This window comes from Athene noctua, chromosome 1, assembly GCF_965140245.1.
Source record: "Athene noctua chromosome 1, bAthNoc1.hap1.1, whole genome shotgun sequence".
Taxonomy (NCBI): Eukaryota; Metazoa; Chordata; class Aves; order Strigiformes; family Strigidae; genus Athene; species Athene noctua.
Window position 1 is genome coordinate 223,795,264 of NC_134037.1, and position 14,092 is coordinate 223,809,355.

General features: G+C 37.9%; 1 protein-coding gene across 3 annotated transcripts in view; it reads left to right on the top strand.

The window, feature by feature from the left end:
• Window positions 1-14,092, top strand: part of PCDH9 (protocadherin 9) — a 710,780-nt gene that overhangs the window by 134,481 nt on the left and 562,207 nt on the right. The window lies entirely within an intron of this gene.

Here is a 14,092-nt window from a genome sequence, read left to right on the forward strand (position 1 = left end):
ACTGTAAGAGAATCTATTTGGATTGCCGTTTACAAATTGATGTTTAATACATTTATGCTTCTTCATATGCATCTTGTTAAATTTTTCATGTATTTGTGCTACTGCTTGGGACAGAGGAAGTCACCACCTTGAAATGGGATAACGATTTCATTAAAAAATCTCCTATTGCAGAGATCAAACCCTTTGCCTTGTAAACAGACTGGAGAAAACATTCTCAAAAATGATTAAAAGGTCTTTGAAAATGTAATTCTAACAATCATAATCAAATTAACCACCAGTTAACATGATTATGTGCATTAAAAAGTGAGTATAAAGTGTGAAACCAGCAGCTTCATATTATATAAGTTCATAAAAAGGAGACATCAAAGAAACCCACAACCATAAAATGTTACCAAAATATTTTGAAAATTAACTTAAGGTTGTATTTTAGGTGATTAGAATTCATTTGAAAATCCTTTAAAAGACATGTTCTAACTTCATTTTAATGAAAACAATTGCTTTGGTGGCTTTAATAATTTGGGATTAGTTGGTAAGAAAATATGAAATGTCAGATGCTCTGACATGATAGAAAATACCACCTTTCAAACACCCAGTGGAATTTCAGAGTAGCTACTAATCTGTTACTTTGCCAGTGCTGGTAAGCGATTGCTGTATTTCCAAATGTCATCGGAGTAGTTTGAGTCATGCCATACAGAAGTGAATTTCTGAATATTATTATGAGCTTTTCCAAACAACTGAGTTCCTCTGGCTTTGGCAATTCTCTAAGCCATAGTTTAAATACCTCACAAACTCATTGAGCATTGTGGGTTAAAGGACTTTCATCACTTAAATTACAGATTATGTGGGTATGTTCAGCACTTAGATGGGAATGAAATCCTGAAAACTCTTGATAGCTGCCATTGTGTTGAAGTCCTAGTGTGCCAAAATATCTGCTGATAAAACCTCCAACGCTGCAGCATCAATGTATGCATACAGCTGTTCATGTAGTGAAGCTTCTGACTTGCTAAAAGCCCTGTCTTTTGCATATGGTATTTTCAAAGCAGGTATTCTTCCTCCTGGGCTGCCTTCCTTTTGGCTTTCTCAGGATAAGAAGACAGACTAAGCATCTACTCACCTGTCCAGAAAGCCTGTCATTGGAGCCCCTGCCAGGACACAGTATGCATGCTTGCATGGAGAGGGAGAAGTAGCAAGGACAGATGACGTTCCCCATTCCTTAGTTTTGCTTAAGAATTCAAGACATGACATGATTCCTAGTCCTTTTAGAGCACTTGACTCCAGAAACGGGAAGGATATTGCTAAGAGGCACTACAGCCTCAAGTTAGGCGACATACTATCTGAGAGGTGGAATCTACGCATTCCTTTCTCTTCTCCTTCCTTCTGATTACTTTCTGCACCTCCTTGTTCAGGCTGCCCTCTTTTGCAAAAGTGTTCTCAAATGCTTAAAGCGCAAGGAGAACCTGACAACGTAACACAGATCTACCCAATCCTGCAGCTGGGTGCCAGACAGATATGTCACCACTGAGTATTGCAAAGATCTAGTCCTTCTTTCTTTTATCCTTAGCTAATTAGCACTATGATTAGAAGAGTGGCTGCAGGCCACGACTCACACTGCTGTTACCAGTGGTGGAGTTAAACCAATATAACAAGGGAAAGTATATCCTTCACCGTTAAACCTCCTGTGAAAAGGCAGATTTTACTGGCATGTGATAAAAAAAAAAAACAACAGTGTTCATTTTCATGGAACAGCATTGTGTGTTGTTCTGGCAACGTTAGAATGGATAGTGAACCTGCTGAGAAAGCACTGGATGGGCTTTGCTGGGGCAGCTGCCTTATACAGCTACCCAGGTATAATGAAAGTGGTTAAACCTTTTACATTTGGTAGACAGGATTCCCAGAGGCAGACAGCACTAGGAAAAAGGCTCAAATTTCATATACAGCAATATTAATTTTGGATTGCTCTTTTTATTAATAAGTTAGGTGATCAGTAGGGTGAAGGCTTTTCTCCTTTCAAGGAGTTGGCGTGTACTTTTTTTGGAAGAGATTAGAAATGTGATTTCACAGAGGAAATGTAATCTCATCTTAAATATTTACAGAATGCTAATTTTATGCTCATACGTTGGCAGAAAAACAGAATAGCATTAATTAATATGAATTATTTTCTAACGGAAGCATGCTCTCTTCCTTTGGCTAGGACTATATTAGTAAAAAAACCCCAACATACAGGCCCATTCTTTGGCCCTCAGATAATGCAACACAGTTTGTATCCATACAGCTAAATTCTCCCTTTTTCTTTAATGCTCCTCCAAAAGAGGATGGCCTGCTTCGTAGTGGCAGGTAGAAGTTGCTACTGATTCCTCCTATTTCACATGCAATACTAAGGCACTACCTGGGAGATGCTATTTGGCATGACTAAAGGAGTATTGATAATTGTGTGCCAGTGCTTGACACCATGTGTTTTATAACTATAGAGACACCCTGTGGCAGATGCTATATGACCAGCACACAGGGCTAATACTGAAGGAACAGCTAAGTACTTGTGCTGAACACAGAATGTAATTCACTGCTTGCCGACTTAGATGTTAGACAAAATATAGCAATATACCATACTTTCAAGTAAAAAGACCCTCCAAGCATTGAGATGGGTTACAGAGGAGGCTGTGAAATGCCTATTTCTGCAAGTTTTTACGTATAGGTTAGGCAGATATCTACTAGGCATGTTTAACCCTGCCTCACATTAGAGAGATGGACAAGCTGATGTCCTGAGATTCCTTCAGTGGCAGCTTTCTGTAATGCTGTGATGTTAGGATGCTTCTTTGCTGGCAGTTATGGCATATGTGGAAAAAAATTTGCAAGTCTCTCTTGTACTGAGTAAACAGTTCCTAGGGTTTTTGTGCTCACTGACATGGACTTCCAAAGTAGTGAATTTTATTTATTTTTTATCTCAGAAATACTGATTCTGCAAGAGATTCCTGTGGGTATTTTGATACTGAGACTTGCTCTATATCTAGAAACTGATCTATAGCCATGGATGCAGATTAATTTTTAAATAGCAAAAAAGAAATTTAGAAACACATGTGCGCATTTTTCTTTGATGACTTAAGACCGCTCAAAGGAATATTTCCTATTCACATAAAATCCTTAAAAAGATAAAATGGTTGACAGATACTTTACAAGAAAAAGCCATATAAACATTTGAGTTCATACGTATTAAATATAACTGGGTTTGATCCATAAATTGAAATATCTTAATGTTAATCTCTTGTCTTCCTGCTTCCCACCCTTCACCCGCACATAGGCTTTCACATAGGATTGTCTCAGGATACACAATGCTAGGAATTAAACAATGTTGCTCTCTCCTATAAATTATCAGCATTTTGGGATAAGATTAACATGAAATAATTTACACTTTTTGGTTAACCATCATGATTTATATTTTCCTGTTTTACAGAAAAATTGGTTGAAAACTCACTTGTAGGTTCAATGAAACAAATGGGTCCTTGAAATCCTAAGCACCAAATTCTTATCCAAACTCAGCATTAAAAATGAACTTTCATATTTGTGCTAGTTAAATCTCTAACACATTCTATTGCAGTTTTTCTTTTGTGAACATAAAGAGTTAGAAGCTTCTCAGATGGTGTTTAGTGTTTATAATGCATTTGTCTGGGCAGATGTGCTTGTAAAATTACCAAACCGTTCAAAGTTATAAACATAGTTCAAATAAAGCTTGTTTCGTCTGTGTGAAGGAGACTTGATTCCTTCCTCTCCAGACTTCTCAGAACACAAACAGTATTACTGCAGTGTAATGGATGCCACTGTTGTATGTGGATTGTGACTGCTGGTGCTCCCTGCTTTTTTTGTTCCTTGGTATGTTTATTTATAGGAGAGTTATAAGACTGTGATTGAAGACGGTCCCCTTGGGCTTGAAAAGTGACTGACCCCAATCAGCAGGGCTTGTTGTCAGTGATGCTGGAATCTCTTCATGAGCGAGTGGAAAGTAGTTTCCTGTCAAGTTTAGTTAGGGCTGGGCTTTTTTCTTTTCTTTTTTTTTTTTTTTTTTCCCTCTAGCATAGACGATCTTTGTTTTTATGTACAGTGTGATTCCTGTGTTGCCTTAAAGATACAAAGAAGAAAGCCCGTGTTTGAAACAAAGGGACTATAACAGCTAAATTTTGGTTCAATGGAGTTGTTGCGTAAGAGCTTTCTATGCATTGAGAGATAGATTTCTCCAACAGCGAGTCCTGTCAGGGACCCTTAGAAAGTACAGACTTATGATTGAGTTTCCCATCACAGTCCAGTCTCCTTTGTCTTCTGCCTCTGCAGTTTGAAACTAACCTTGATTGTGTCTTTGCACAATATATTGTATAGTTGATATGTGAGGCTACACAGGTAGAGAGTAGAGATATATCTAATGATGCTGTGGTAGGATGAAGGAGTAAAGAAAATGTCTTTGAAGAAGGACATTTTCTTCATTCTCCAATGAAGCAGCTGAAGGGAAAAAACCTCAACCACACAAACAAAAAACCCCCTCAGTTTTCCGCACTGGACACTTAATATGACTTTAGGGTTGTGGTTTTTGGCTTTTTTTTTTTTTTTAAATATGTTTACAAAAAAAACATTCCTTAGTTGAAGGGATTGGATCCATGTTTGACAAGACATTACCCCTTTCTGAGAGTGACTTCTAATTTCCTTTCAACATTTCTTCTGTAAAAAAATCCATTTTCCCTTGCAATATTTGTCTCAGTATGATAGTCTGGCATTGACCCTTTACATTTGGCAGAACCAAGCAGATACAGTTCTCAAGTAGCCTTTTTATTTCTGGATGTTGCTGGCTATTGTTCATTTTATTGTTCCAGTAGTGAATGACTTTAACTCCTGTCATTTTCCCCCTCTAACTTCTGCTTTAGGAGGAAAAAAAAAAAAAAAAAAAAAAAAGAAAAGCAAGAAGGAAATTACTGAAGGAGAATGACATTTTTCACACTTACTTTTGATGGTCAGAGAATTTATTAAAGTGCTGTTCTTGACAGGATGGTTTCAATTGCAATTCAAGTCTGGCCTCAAATCTGAGTCGGAGACTGGATCTGACTAGGACAGAGGGGGTTTTGCCTAAAACCTTCTCACAGTTCCAACTGCATCAGCTACAATTGCAGTTTCGTGTTTTTGAAGATTGTTGTCAGACTTCGTTATTAAAGTGCTCCAGGACAAATGGTGCTCTGTCGTGGAAGTGCCAAGTCTTGTTAATTATTAGTAAAAGTATTTAAGTAGATACCACCTTGCTGGTAGTGATCATCTGCAAATCCAAGGGGCAAGCTCTGAGATGGTTGATATATAAGTGATTTGAAGCTTTTTTTCAGTATTTGGGCACACTGTCACCAGGAATTGTGATGCCTTATGAAAAAGCCGAAATGCTACAGTATGCCAGAGGATTATTTTTGTTTCCTACAGATCTCAAAGCAACTGCTTCCTTCTCCCTTTGTTTGCTACTTTTTGACACGCTTACAGTGAGGAATGATTGAATATCTGATTAACATCACGTAAGAAGCATTTTTGCCCCGTTTTCTGACGAGCTGCCGAACCAGTCCAAATCCCTTGAGTCTTATGCAGGAGGTAATCCCACGATCCAATGTCAGCATAATCCCCCCAAGACAGCTTAAATATTTGTAGTTCTTTCTTAAATCAAGAAATCCCTTGAGGTTTATACCAATCCCAATTTAAAAAAAGACTTGACCTGAAAACCCTGGAGGAATGTTTGAATGAGGTTGTCTTGCCTCTGGCTTCTTGGCCAACTTGCTCTAGTAAGATATGAATAAGATATACAAGGTCATAATTTATAATATGATATGAAAATTATGCATCCAGTGAAAGGCTAGGGGGAAAAATAAGGGATGGCAATGGTGGTAGAGACAGCATTTATTGTGATTATTAGAAGGGGGCCTTAGTGGGCCGGGATTATTGTACTTTAAGTGAAATTGATTTTGTTCATGATTTGATTTTAATCTAGTTTAGATGAATCAAATTCTACAAGGAGCAGATATTTAATTTAGTACATTAGGATGAAAAGGACATCAGTTCAGAGAAGTTTAATGCATATGATGTGATAAAAGCAGTATCTGATTATGAGAGGGGTTTTTTATAGTAAATCCTTGTTATTTCATTACTTCTTGGATATTTTTTCTCTCCACATAATATTTTTATTAAATCCAGCCAAGATTCTAGTCTCCTTAATGATACTTAGGCTGACTGCATGAGTGAAAATAATAATAATACTAAAAATTGGAGGAGGACAGGGAGGAAGACAGAATTCCAGACTTATCACAATGATTTTTGCTAGAGATCTACTATTGGAACAAACAGAAGATTCTTGCTTGCCTCCGGGGCATTTGCTGCAGGTGAGCTTCTTTGCAGAACGAGTCATAGCTGTCTTGTTACAGACTGCAGTTGTAAACAGAGAGTCTGTAGAAACCAATCTCCTGCAATTTTCCAGTCTACTGTTTTCTAATCTAAGGGAGCTGGAATGCCTTGCAATTTGGAAGAAGTTGGTTGCTGTTGAAGAGAGGTCTCCTACACTTTAGCAGTCAGGACCAGATGGATCTGTTTTCTTAGGTTAACACCAGAGTTGGGAAAGCCATCCATGCTCAGAATGCAAAATTCAGCTGATGTATCTATCTATATACACAGGTTTCTTTTTCTTATAGAATAATTTAACTGAAAATGTTCCTCTTTCTTTCTCTATTCCCTGACATCTGATTACTAGCAGCCTCTTGTTGGAAGAAGGAAATACTGTTGATTCTTTGCACCTTCTTAGCACTGTTCTTTGGGCTGTTATAAATAAATCAGAGAACTAATTTCCTCACTGAGGAATGTTTTCTGTTTGGATGTTTAATGAACAAACCTTTTATATGCTTAGGGAAAAGCTTTGCTGTTATAGAAGGGACTTTCTATTACCATTTAGATTCACAAGGATCGGCATGGGTCACAGTGATCTGCATGGGAAAATAATAAAAAGAAATAATGAAGGAGAATTCTTACATCATAGATGCAGGGCAGGAGTTGGCAGAAAAGCATTTTAATACATCAGTTTGGGAATGCTTGATTGTATGTCACCTTGCTGCACTTGCTTCAAATTAGGAGTGCTTTTGCCCTCTTTGTAAAAAAATATAATTAACATTTTTCATTTGCTGAAATGCTTTTCAGGAAAAGGCAAAAAAAAAAGGAGTGGTGTGGAGAAAAAAAAAGTGGCTGTATGGGTCTGACAGCCTGTGTCCAGAGGATGGGACCTTGCCTTTCAATGCTTGAATCTAATCATGTGTCGCAGGGCAAAACTACATCCCCCTTCAACTCCCCCTTCCGTATAACAAGTTGTTCCAATTTAAAACCAATTTAGTTAAACTGGGACACTGGTGGATAATTGTCAGATGCCTCCTATGTGGAGGCAGAATTCACTCTAGAGAAATCTCTGGAGATGGGTTTGCATTGACGTAAATGAAATTAAGATTTTAAAAGAGTGCACACTATCTGTAGAGAATGCAGTTGGTTCCCCCTTATTATACTGCTTTAAAGCTAGTACCCATCACTTACTGCCCTGGTCCAAGACCTGTGGTCATCGTGGTTCCCCATCAGAGGCTGAGAACCACCATAGGGAGCTGTTTGAAGGACACATTGAGAGTGTCGTTTGGCATAACAGGGAGACACTGTTTCCCTTTCTGTTTTGGAGGCTTGGCTCCTTTTTCGAATATCCAGTAAATAACACTCCCTGAGAGCCTGATGAATCAGCAGAAGTAGATGTTTCATATTTTAGTATCTTATGCAGACTGTTCCAACGAGTAGATGTATTGTTTCATTCTGTCCTTAAATACTTGTGTGTTGTAGGCAACAACTGCAGTTTTAGATTTTTGCTTTATAGTGCCTTTATTAATATACATTGTTTTCTGTCACTGACTAATTAGCATTGGCAAATAAGGCCATATTTTTGGATCACATGAAGTTCACCTGAGGTTTGAATGAAGCAGTGTTAGACATGGTGAGGGATAGAGCATTAAGCTTGGTCCGTGCCTTATCAATAATCTTGGATTTCCACCACCTGCAACAACTATAGTTTCACTCCATCTCTTTCTTTTTCCTTGAGATTCTGGGAGTAATGAGAATTTTGTTGTCATTGCTGACTATAAGTCCTGTACTGAGATTGCATCAGTTCATTTAGCAAGAGCTTTTCAGGGACCTACAGGCAGGAATTGCTTTCCTTATTTTGGTGCTTCCATTTTGTGGATTCAACCCAAAAAGCAGTCATCAGTGAAAGAGGTTCTACTCTTATATGTATTTTAAAAATTACGAGAACATGTTATGCTAGGGAATCTAATTTTCTTTATATGTAAGCGTATTTTAAATTTGTAACATGCTTTAAAACATTTTATTTCGCATTCAATGCTAACTAGTATGTCTTTGGGAAGAGAAGGGTAGAAGGGAGCAAAGTAAACACACAAATCTGAACGTTGCATTTAGATAAACTAATCTGGTGATATTAAAAGCTTGTATAAATTATTATTTTTATAGTATCATGTTTTCTAGTTCCTACTAGGCTTTAAACTGTCTGAAGCCGTGAAAGGCTATATTCAATGTCACAGATGTTTGCGGGAGAATGCAAATGGGTTGACATGTACTTGTCAGTGTCAGCTGAGAAAAGAGCTGGCGTGTATTGTTCGGTGGAACAATGAAGGAGGTGGTGTCTCTGGGACAATAGCATTAGCTGGCGAAGCAGATGGACTGCTAGCTTGGGAGGTCTAACTAATCCTCTATCAGAACAATGAACAAGAGTTTATGCTTTACTTGGCTAAACTCCACTAAAGTGAAACAGAACTGTGGATGTATCAGGAATCCTGAGTTAGGGCCATTAAGTGCAATAATTTTGCCTGTAAAGGCTGTTTGAAATGTTCCAGAATGAGTGATTGTATCAGCACAAGGATTCATTACTTTTAAACAAATTCAGAAAATTTACCCATATGAGCAAACTCTCATAGATGAAGCAGTAACACCATTTCTTGAATAAAGAACCTTCCACTAGGAGACTGTCTTCAGTTCCTTATAACTTTGCCAGAATTAAGTTATCTGACATTTTTCCTTGCCAAGATCTGCCTAGGCTCAGATTTTCGAAAATGTCTAGAGGCAAAATGTATTATTAAAATAAATTTTTGTAAAAAACCCAAACAACACTCTTGTAACTGTTTACTAGAGGAAATTCAGTCCCTCTGTGCTTTGGCAAATGAACCTGGAATTGGTAAGAATCTATCTTTTGCTCTTACGTTGGGAAAACCACTCACATGTAGTCCACTCATACACATTTAAAAATACCTCAGTTTGCCCTGGCTCAGTAGCAACATTAGCATTTGGCAGCTAACGTCTGTGATTTGTGCCTGAATTGAGCTTGCTTTAGCTCAGAAATCACTGGTGTGACTTGACTGCACATGAACCATCCCTAAATAGCTATATCTGTGTGTATCAGGGTGAGCATCTCTTTTCTTCCAGTATGGTACTCACAAAGGGCTCTTGGTCTCCACAGGGAGATTATCTTCTGTTTTCAGTATTTGTCCACTTGATGTCCAAACAGAACTGAGAATTACATTCTGGCTTGGTTGCAATGAGGTGAGGAGCAGGTATGGAGTAGGAAACAGGGGAGTTGGAGGGAAGAGATACCTCACTCAGTAGGAGGAAGAAATGGCAGGAGCCACCTGAGAGGCATAGGGTGGCCATGGGTGGTGCTTACTGCAGCTGCAGCTAGGCAGAAATGTGAAATCTGGACGTAAGAGCAAAGGTGGCAAATGATATCGGCAAGGTAAACAGGTCTTAGGAATCTAGGAGAGCAGTGGCGGAGACTGGACAGGAATGGTCACTGAGCAAAAGGTAGGTAGGTAGGTAGGTAGGTAGGTAGGTAGGTAGGTAGGTAGGTAGGTTGATGAGAAGCTCAAAGCTGGCAAAGAGCTATGAACTAGAAGCACAGAGTTAGAAAACATTCACAAGGTTTAACTGGAAGGCTAGAAGCTTGCTTCTGTAGGATTGCTCTGATAATGATGGTGAGAAAACCAGATCAGCTGCCTGTGCCAGATATGCTAAGGCACCCTCTTCATTGGCTGGAAAGAAAATTTAAGAAAGAGAACCTTTTTATGCCTGAAGTTAGCCTGGTGACACTTAAATGAAGCTTTCATTTCAGCAAAGGCTCGCTTGCTGTGTGTTTCTTAGTATCTGTGCGAGAGCCTGTGACACACTGACTCTGATGTGCAGAATGCCTTGCACTTGCCCCGACAGCCGAGGCCAAGGGGTATCTGTCCAGAGCCTGTGTGAGGCCGCACAGTGCCAACCACTGGAAAAAGAAGGCCCTGAAGCTCTGAAATTTATTTCACACCTCTATATTCTTAGTTTCAGCAGATGCATGTCATCTTTCCTTTGTGAAATATGCCCAGCAATGCTACCACATGCTGCACAGTGATATTGTATGGATAAATCTGTTAATATTTAGAAATTATTAAAAAGCTATAAGGGAGAATCAAGAACATTTGAGGAAGGTAGTATTTTGTTATCAAGTTATGATTTGAAAAGCATGCTGGAAAAGGTGTATGGTGTATTCACTGAGTAGCGAGGATAAAGTAAGCACAGAATAGCTGTTATTTGTCAAGCAGTGCCTGATCTCTGCACTCAGCGAGAAGAATAGCAGATGTCATTTACAAGGTTTATGTACAGAGAGAGGAAAAGAAAACAAAAATGGTTATTCTGGCATTCCTTAATTTCTGGTTGCCTGATTTTGTGATGTTAATAGTCTGCTGTATTATTTCAGTAGTGCAGCTTTCACTAATGTTCAGGCTAGGCCAACCGACTTATCTTCGTTACTTCAGAAGGCTTTCTTAAAAAAAAAAAACAAACAAACAAACAAAAAAGCTACCACAAAAATCCATGCTTGCTGTGAAAGGGTTAAATAACATAAGCCTTTTTTTCTGACTACTTTGCTAATCTGTACACCTTGTTAGATTCACAATTGCCTATGAGGTTATCTACCCTGTTGAAGCTCAGAAGAATTTTCAGTGATGCTCATTTGTAGTATACCTGTTGGGGGAAAGAAAGAGCTTGTGCAATTACAACTTCTCTTATAGCCATTGCTTATCTGAGTCTGCCTCCAAGTCAGGAAGCCTTTTCTGGCTTGAGCAGTGCAGTGAAGAATGACTCTGCTGCCAACGGAATGGAAACTCAAAACAAGATTGAGTTTAAATCCACAGCTGGGACTTGAACACTTGGCACTAGGGATCATAAGGTCATTGCAGTAAGACAGGGAATGTTCATGCATAGTGTGTAAGAAACACATCAACTTGCCTGTCCTCACTGCAGATTTTCACTATTTGGTATATGTGTGCTGTACAATAGATGCCCATGTTTTCAACGGGAAAAACACCCCAAGTCTGTATGAATTTTTTAGTATTTATGGTCAGACAAAAAGATTTACCTGAAGTAAATAGTTATTTATTAGATTTGTCACTTCTAACACAGTGGAAAATATATTTTTATATTCTTTTTGACAAAGGTACAAAATGCCTGTGAAATATGATTATATTGCTCAGGATATCAAAACTCACATAACTGAAGGCAACTGTTCTTTTTTTTCTTTTTTTTTTTCTTTGTAAAACATTGTTTGGGACTTGTGTATATCTTTTAATGCCTTGCACAGTCAAAATTACATGGCCACTAAAGTTATTAAGAATATTAAATTCCAAAGGAAAAAACCCCCAAGGATTGTTTGCAAAAGTAAAGCTATAGTAATAGATAGTTACAATCTTAGAGATTTTTTTTCACTGTTTATTCCAAGTTAGGTGTATTACATTACATAATTCTTGATAAATTCAAATAACCAACAGAAAAAGTGCTTCTTTTTAAAGAGCTAGCGTAGCCTCTGAAACTAGACGTGCGTATTAAAGTTACAGCCAATAATCCTGCCTGAAAAATACATAAAACTCATTTTAATAGAATCAGAGGTTAATAATTTCTTGCTGTGAAGGAAAGACAGAAAGCAGAAACCAGTCTGGCTTCAAGGATTTAGGGTGAAACTTGGTACTGTACAGGGGAACAGGCACATGACCAAATTCAGGAATCTGCAGAGGACTGAGTTTGCAGGAATAGAGTTATCTGGTTAGAATTTCTTCATGAGAAAAAAACATTTAGTTGACAGTATTTATAAGCTCTTTTTAACTTTTGTAATTATTAATGCACTGATCTCCTAGACATTGAACATGTTTTTTTGTCTTCTGATAAATATGACAAATTTGTCAGAGATTAGATATATAGATTATAGAGTATTTGGACTATACTTTTAGACATCCAAGACCTCACAAGAGATAGCTCTTGAACCCCCTAAGCTTTGAAAAACAGAGCTCACATGGGATAATTGACATGCCAGACATAAAGCCATATTAAACTAGGCTTCAACAGTTAAGCCTCTCGCAGAGCTGCATGTACTGTATAAAACTAGCAAACCAACCAACTGGTATTCTAACTTCACTTTCAAATGGCATAATAGATTGCTTTTTTTATGGTAAATGGGGAATAACTGGGAGCTAATACTGGAAATAATGCACACTGAGGATGGACTAAATATGTGAAGAAAAGCCTAAGAACTACAAAAGGTAGAGCTGAAATCTTTGTTGTTTGATTTAAACAGTCTGTAAAACTGGAGACTATTGAAGAAAGGAATCCAGATTTGTTAATCTCATGGTTTGAGAAGAAGTTCAGTCTTAACTGGATGAAAAAAAACCTTTTGCAATTTGCTGAACCAAAATTTAAAAAAAAATGTTTCAGGAGTGCTAGCACATAATGTTTTGAATTTAAATAGGCTCCCTGCAGTTGCTCAGTGAAGCTGGCATTCTTGACAGACCAGCAACTTCAGTTTAGTGATCAGCTACTCTGTGTTTTAGGATCTGTGTCTCTGATAGGAATTGGGATACTTGAGGCTGTCCCCATTGCAGAATGGGAGATAAATACAGCAAGAATTGGACCTCTCAGCGCTTTCAGTCTCCAGGCTCCTTCACAGAGCACCCCTGGCATGACTAACTTCCCTTATGGGAGCCCTTAAAACTCTCTTCTGGATTCATCAGCAGTTCATCTATTGCAGAAAGCATGGACCCAAATATTTTTTGGGGTCAGTGAACACACAGTCAGAAGAACTCCTCAGGGAAGCTGAATAGAACTTGCAGTAATAAGGAAAATGTCACTTTTCAACTACTTCCCTGTCATTTTTTTCCATTTTACAGTAGTGTCTTCTTAACTTCTCTTGACAAAGCTTCCCATCTAGTCCAAGACTATTCAAACTTTACAGTGAAATCCTTTGACTGCCAAATATAGAGTTTATTCAGTAACTTTTTTTTTTTTCTGACCATGATATATTGTCTCTTTTTCCTTTTTTTTATTTTTTTTTTCCTTTTCTTGTCAGGACAGCTTTTCTTGCTGCAACTTCTCATGCTTCTCAAAATGATAATTAAAGACTCACAACTCACGTACTGATTTACTGCTGAAAGGTCATACCGTACCCCTTCCATTAAGTGGTTTATCCATTCCTTATCACAAGATATGTTCATGTCTATGTAACAGTTTCCCACTCCGCTTCCACTTAGATCTGCGTTGCATCATCTTCTCACAACTAAGAACCCTCTAAATAAACAAGTATATCAGTTTAACCTTCACTTACACAACATTCTTACAAAACATGTATTGTTATTTTAAGGATTGTTTTGCCAAGTAAATAACACCTAACATCTTCATAAGTATTAAGGCTAGAAATATAGACCTGTGTTTACTTGGCACTACATTTACCTTGGCAAAATGAAGATCAGGTTCTTAAAATATGATAGGACAATAACCATTAAGCTCCCACCTCTTAACCTTTCATTCTGGCTTTCCATCTTTATGTATTAACCACTGTGCTTTCGTTCATTCTGATTTATTTTTATTGTACTTTCCCAGCAGGCTTGCAGTAATGCTGCTTTCTGTGGCTTCTGTGTGCAAAACACACTCTCTTGCAGTAATCCAAATTTCATTTATTCCATTTCAGGGGCAAGTGGATTTGAAG